Below are 7,167 nucleotides of genomic sequence, written 5' to 3'. Positions count from 1 at the left end.
TTCATATAAGTGGCTGTCCAATCTTTTCTTAAAAACCTCCAATGATGAAGCTCAACTGTCTGGAACCCGCACTACATATCGGTCATAAATACAATTGAGAGAGTCCAGAGATATTTTACGAGAAGAGTCCTCCATTCCTCTAACCACAATAAAATACCTTATGCCACCAGACTTCAAATTTTGGGCTTAGACAACTTAGAACTATGCCAACTTCAGTCTGACCTAAGCATAGTACATAAAATTATCTGCCACAATGTACTTCCTGTCAATGATTACTTCAGCTTCAACCACAACAATATGAGCAAATAGTAGATACAAACTCAAGGTAAACCGTTCCAAGTGTGCATAAGTGCACCAGCGTGCCTACCGTCCCTGTCCTAATATTTCTTTTTACTTACTCTTTTCATGTATTCAAATTATGTTTATACTTTTACCTGTTATCTTATATATGCTTGACAAAATAAACTTATGACTTATGACCTACAACTTCTAAAGGCAAGCTGTTCCACTGGTTACTTGTTCTCAGCTGTTAGGAAAATTTTCTTTAGTTCTAGGTTGTTTCTCTCCTTGGTTAGTTTCCATCCAGTGGTGGGTTGCCCCCGGTTCGGACCAGTTCGCAAGAACTGGTAGTAAAACTGGCAGGAGGCTCCGCTGACCAATCCCGACGTCATCAGGAAGCTTCTGCGCGGCCCCCGTTGCGAACCGGTAGTAAAGGTAAGTAGAACCCACCCATTTTCATCCATTGTCCTGCCTTCAGGTGCTTTGGAAAATAGGTTGACGCCCTCCTCTTTGTGGCATCCCCTCAAATATTGGAATACTGCTATCATGTTATCCCTAGTCCTTCTTTTCTCTAGACTGTTTGGGACTATTCTGGTTCATTTAGCTAAGCCCTCAGGAAGGAAGAGTGTAGCAGAACTTGGAGTCTGGATAAGCACATTCCTCACTCATGATAAACTTGCAATTTTGGTTTGCCATATTATGGCAGCTGAATGCAACCATTATCTCTCAGCCTAACCTTCAATTGTAAGATTGTTATGAGGATAAAGATGTGGGCGGGGGAGACCCAAATGCGCTTGATTGATAAATAATCCATAGATTGTGTATGGGACAAACAAGCCAGTAAATTTGTATACTAAATGGCTTGGCAAAAAAAAAAAAATAGTTTTATTATAATAGTAAAATGTTCTTTCTTGTTTCCTTTTTTTTTTTTTGGAAATAGTATATCCAAATATATGGTTATTTTTCCACAAGTATACATTTGCAAAATATCTGGTATTAATTTCTACACTTTGGGATTTTGTAATATTTTTAGTTGAAAAGAAATGCAGAATACTTGTGCGATAAAGAAGAATTCAAGTAGCCATAAAAGCATGCTTCTTTTAGAGAGGAGTGCTGACAAGTCTCCCTTTATTACAACATTGTGCAAGACGTCACTATAATTAACTTAGTGGCAAGATTTCTGCAAGATGTAGAAGTTACTCATATGAATGAGCTGTCAAGTGTTGGCTTGCCTGATCCAAATAACCCAGAACTTTCAATGGAGCAATTGAAGACAATGACTTTATTTATTTTTATCCTGTGTTTATTATTTTTTATAAATAACTCAAGGCAGAAAACATATCTATATTCCTTCCTCTTCCCATTTTATGCACAAAAGTGAACCACTACAGTTGTTAAGTTAGTAACATGGTTGTTGTGAATCCAGCTTCCCCATTGGCTTTGCTTGTCACGAGGTCGCAAAAGGTGATCACATGACCCTAGCACACAGCTGCGGTCATAAATACATGCCAGTTGCCAAGCGTCCAAATTTTGATCACATCACCATAGGGATGGGCATAAGTGTGAAGAACAGTCATAAGTCGTTTTTTTCGTGCTGTTGTAACTTTGGTCACTAAATGAATGGTTGTAAATTAAGAATTACCTGTATGTGATTATCTAGAGCGCCCCATCCAAATTATTTATTCCCATGTGCAATCACAGTCACATATGTGAAAGGAATCTGTGCCAGGAAGGTAAGCTGATTCTTACAGAAGATATGCTGAATGGCTTCTTTCAGAAGGACAATTTATCCCCAGGCTCATATTCAATTTATTTGTGATTGAAAAAGCTTGGATTCTCCTGACAGGATAGGTAACAACCATGGGGCTTCCTTTAGAGGTGTGTAAATGATTATAAGACTCAAGATGGTTATTTGGCTTGATGTTTGGAGGATTTCCTGTGGTTTAATCAGTTTTGACATCTGAATTCCGCACAATAGGAAGGAGCTGAAGTTTCAAAATGGAATGGATGGATCATCCCAGAATTAAATTAAAGGAGTAAGTAGTGTTGGCCAAACTGATAATAGCTCCTGAGGACACACATCTCGCTCATTGCATACCTGACAAGATATACACATTCCCTAGGTAGTGAAGCAAGCCACACGTTCAAGCAGATCACAGCTGCTCTCCCTCCAAATATTGGTAGAGAGGAATAAATAGTCCTAGCAAATGAAGCGTATGATCCAGCCAGAAACTCTCCAGAAAGAAGTCACAGGTTTCCTATTATGTTCATGAGATTTCCACGACCTGGGTTTTTTTCAACTGGTGAATTTGGACAGCAACTGGGTTTGGGGGGGGGCACGGGGGATGGGGGAACATTCCTTCAATTCAAGCAGATTAATTTCCTCAGCCGTGCTGCTTGAAAATTAGTTGTGTGCAACTTCCATTTCATAACTTCTGAGAATCTCCTCTTATGTCAGTCATGGGCCATTTTGTACTGGCACTGTCTAGATCAGTGTTTCTCAACCTTGGAGATTTTAAGACAGGGGAACTTCAACTTCAACTTCCCAGCCAGCATGGGATAGTTGCTAAGTGAGTTTTGTCCCATTTTACAACCTGTCTTGCCACAGTTGTTCAGTGAATCATTATAGTTGTTAGGTTAATAACCCAGTTGTTAAGTGCATCTGGCTTCCCCATTGACTTTGCTTGTCAGACGGTCGCAAAGGGGGATTGCATGACCTTGGGACACTGCAACTATCATCAATATAATCCGGTTGTCAAGCATCCGAATTTTGATCACGTGACCATGGGGAATGCTGCAAAGTGTGAAAAACAGTCATAAGTCACAGTTGACTTATGCTGTTGTAACTTCAGTGCTGTTGTAACTTTGAACAGTCACTAAACAATTGGCTGTAACTTGAGGACTACCTGCATCCACTGATTCCTAATGATCCCTAATAGTGGTTTTCACGAGTAAAAAGCAAAGGACCTTCTGGAAAACTAGAATGAACATGAAAACGCCTTTTGCTACCAAAAGCTTTGTTTCTTGTCAGGATATACCTGGGCACAAAATTCTATGTATGAGAAAGGAAAAGATACAACATCAATCAATGAACCAACAGAGCAGATAAAAAGGCTTTCAGTATTTTTGAGTTTCTGCTGAATCTTTGCAGTTCGCCCTTGAGCCCATTTATGTCCATCATTTGCTGCAGCTTTCCTACCAAGTTCGATTGGCAGATTCCAGAGATCCTTTTGTATGGCGCACGATTCAAACTCAGATAGTTCCCACAAGCCCCCTTCTCTGTTGTTATCTCAAGGCTGTAGGAAACAGGCCCAGGTTCATACAGGACCCAACCCAGAAATTTATTTCCCACTTATTCATCTCAATGGTGAATGGTATGAAATTCAAAAGCTCACACAGTAGCCTGAGAAAGTGTGTTACTCTTCATAAAAAAAAATTGTTTTGCTGTTCTTGCAGTGAATGCAATAATCTATCGCCAAGGACGACTGTTTTCTCTACGTTCTTCTTGTGCAAAAGCATCGTGTTCTTAAGTTGCTATAAGCCAAGGGTGTCAAACTCAAGGCCCACGGGGTGCTTAAATCTGGCCTGCGGGTCCGGCCTGGAATTAGCAAAAGTGCCTGCAGTGGCTCTGGAAGCCAAAATGGGGCGTGGGAGGCGCAAGCAGCCCCCCTACAACCCGTTTTGGCCAGCAGAGTGCCCCCCGGCCAGCGGAGGAGAACTACAATGCTGATTCGGCCCACAAAGAAATCCAATTTGACACCCCTCCTATAAGCTATTCACTATTACAACTGTGCATATCTTTTGTGTGTTTTAAATCTTCTTCCTAATAGCATCACGGTGTATCATAAAACGTACTGCTAAAGTTTAATAAGACAGTTCTGATCAGATTCCTGTATTTTAGAATGATTTGTCCTTTCAATTAAAACCGGGCTGTTGGAGAGAACATATAGGAAAATATAACTTCTGAAATAATTTTTAAATGCCTAGAAACAGTAAAAAAAAAAAAAAAAAGTAGCAGGCATTTATCACTGGTGCATTAGAAAGAGCAAAAATATCAATGGAGTATGACGTCATATTTATTCTTATCTCCATCAGAAGACAAAGGGTCTCTATTGCATGTGATTATAAATCCACAGTAAATTTTGTAAAAAAATCTCCAAATGAATATACATCATGATATAGAAAAACAAACACCAAAGATCTGTAAAGCCTCTGAAGTGTAAGAAATAGTACAGAATATAGAGCCTTTCCAGTTCTTCTCTCTGGAGAGACACATTAGGCTTCTTAATACAGAAAATGAAGGTTTTGTGTATTAATGCTACAGGTTGTAGGCTTCTCAGATGTAAAGGATACACCTCCTCTTGCAGCTTTAAAATTATACCTCCCTCTTTTACAAGGCTGTGCACCAGTGGTGGGATTCAAAATTTTTTACTACTGGTTCTGTGGGTGTGGCTTGGTGGGCGTGGCATGACTTGATGGGCGTGGCATGACTTGGTGGGTGTGGCAGGGGAAGGATACTGTAAAATTCCCATTCCCTCTCCACTCCAGGGGAAGCTTGCTGCAAAATCCCCATTTCCTCCTGATCAGCTGGGACTCGGGAGGCAGAGAATAGATGGGGGCGGGGCCAGTCAGAGGTGGTATTTACCGGTTCTCTGAACTACTCAAACTTTCCGCTACCAGTTCTCCAGAACTGGTCAGAATCTGCTGAATACCACCTCTGCTGTGCACCTAGAGACGATCACAAACTGATTTTGGAGCAGCCATTCTTTCATGGTCTTTTAACGATGCAGAGAGCAGTGCTCTGTTTGGGCTGCCTCGCATTATGAAGACCTTCTTACAAAGTACTATCGGGTAGCAAGACAGCAGGATTTCTGAAAAAGGATCATAAGGGGCAACAGCCATTTGTTTCAAAGGATGAAGAAAAGTCAGTGCAGTCCTGGATTACGGCTATTTTGTCCTAAACAACACTAGGGCTTCTCTGCTAGGTTATGGATTCTAATCACCTGTTTTTCTTTTTGTTTTAGTGATAGTACATTTTTTCAGCATTCAACCTGCAAGAGGAATATATATATATATATGATTTTGCCTGAAGTACTAAAAGGCTGTTACAATATGGATCATTTTCTTCTTTAATTTTTTAAAGTTAATTTTATTTAAAGTTTCACAAAGAATATAAAACGTAACACAAATCAATAAAGAGGGAGGGAGGGAGGGAGGGAGGGAGGGAGGGAGGGAAGGAAGGAAGGAAGGAAGGAAGGAAGGAAGGAAGGAAGGAAGGAAGGAAGGAAATCTAAAGTGCAGAAAGAAACAATGAAAAGAAATAGAAGCAGCTTTTGATTTCCTTTGCAGCGTATCTAATTCCGACTGCAAAATTATCTCTTACTCTGTGATTTTAAAAAGCTTTTTCAATTATCCAGTTTTTGTTCTAACCACCGAAACCACAAATCCTAAGTGCACTTTTTCCCATTCATGAAAAAATCTGTTTCTAGTCAGCTATAAATGTAAATATTGTTTTTTCTCTCTGATCAAATAAATGAATTTAACCACCTCTGCAAGTTCCGTCATCTTCAGCAACCATTCCTCCATTGTGGGTACTATAGCATTGAACCTTTCCATTTTTGAGCATATAATAAACCTGCTATAGTTATACAATGTGGGTCATTTTCTGAGGGTTACTTCAACAGCAGGCAAGGTAGCTTGTAGGCTGCACGTGGTCCTCTGTACACATTTGGCAACTGGCACAGTTCAACTCACTCTTCTCTGCTCCCAAGCTACTCAGAGGAAGAGCCACTGAGAGAGGCTTTAATATACCCCAGCCGATAGTCCTAATGCAACTAAGGTTGGATTCCTCCTCAAACCCAAACAACATGATGCCTTCTTGTGGGCTATTGGGGGGGGGGAGTCCTCCTTTCCATAGTCCAGAGAGAGTCATGTGCACCCAACCTACTAGTCTAATAGATGTTGTAATCTGTATAATAGATTCTACTAGATTGCGTACTTTAACTACAGGTCCCGCTAACCTTCATTTTTTGTCCTTTTTTACAAAGGTGAAGCTTGTAAGGAACCCTTCTGCTTTTTGTGTGACACTCATCCCTACCAGCTTCCTCTCATGCCCTTGGCAGTTCATCTGTAAGTACTTAAGAATGGATGAGATTCATAGAAGATGGATCTATGAGAGAGTATAGAAGATGGCCTTGAACGATAGAGGGAAGATAAACATGGCTTTAACCCAGACCAAGAAAGTGGCTTGTGAAAACACCACAGACAACACATACATGTGCGCACGCGCACACAGTTGTACAAAGATAAAAGAGGGAGGAAGGGAAGTACATTCAGATTTGGGAGATATTGTTACTCTAGCTGTTGTAATAAAAGTAGCTTTAGAGCCGTGGTGGTGCAATGGTTAGAATGCAGTATGGCAGGCTAATTCTGTCAACTGCCAGCAGTTCGATCCTGACTGGCTCAAGGTTGACTCAGCCTTCCATCCTTCTGAGGTCAGTAAAATGAGGACCCAGATTGTTGGGGGCAACATGATGACACTGTAAACTGCTTAAAGAATGCAGTAAAGCACTATGAATCTATATAAGTCTAAATGCTATTGCTATTTAGGTCCATATAGGATTGACATCAATATATCTACCACCCTGTAAATCTCTGCAAGCATTTTCCTTCTTTATTCAGAGTAAAGAACTAAGAAAGGATTGAGTTTTGGTCAGAAATACTGCAGGTTACAGATATGGTCAAAAATACTGCTATAGCAACACTGCAGGTTACAGATAGTGCATATGCACTCAAAGGTATTTAATGCAGTCCAAATCCACATCTTCACCTTGAATGTGCAGAGATCCCTGCAAGGAACAGTATATATGGATATGCTGGAATGGGTAT

This window comes from Pituophis catenifer, unplaced genomic scaffold, assembly GCF_029215685.1.
Source record: "Pituophis catenifer annectens isolate HBS135680 unplaced genomic scaffold, rPitCat1.0.hap2 SCAF_1, whole genome shotgun sequence".
In the NCBI taxonomy this organism is placed as follows: Eukaryota; Metazoa; Chordata; class Lepidosauria; order Squamata; family Colubridae; genus Pituophis; species Pituophis catenifer.
This window is presented reverse-complemented; position numbering follows the sequence as displayed.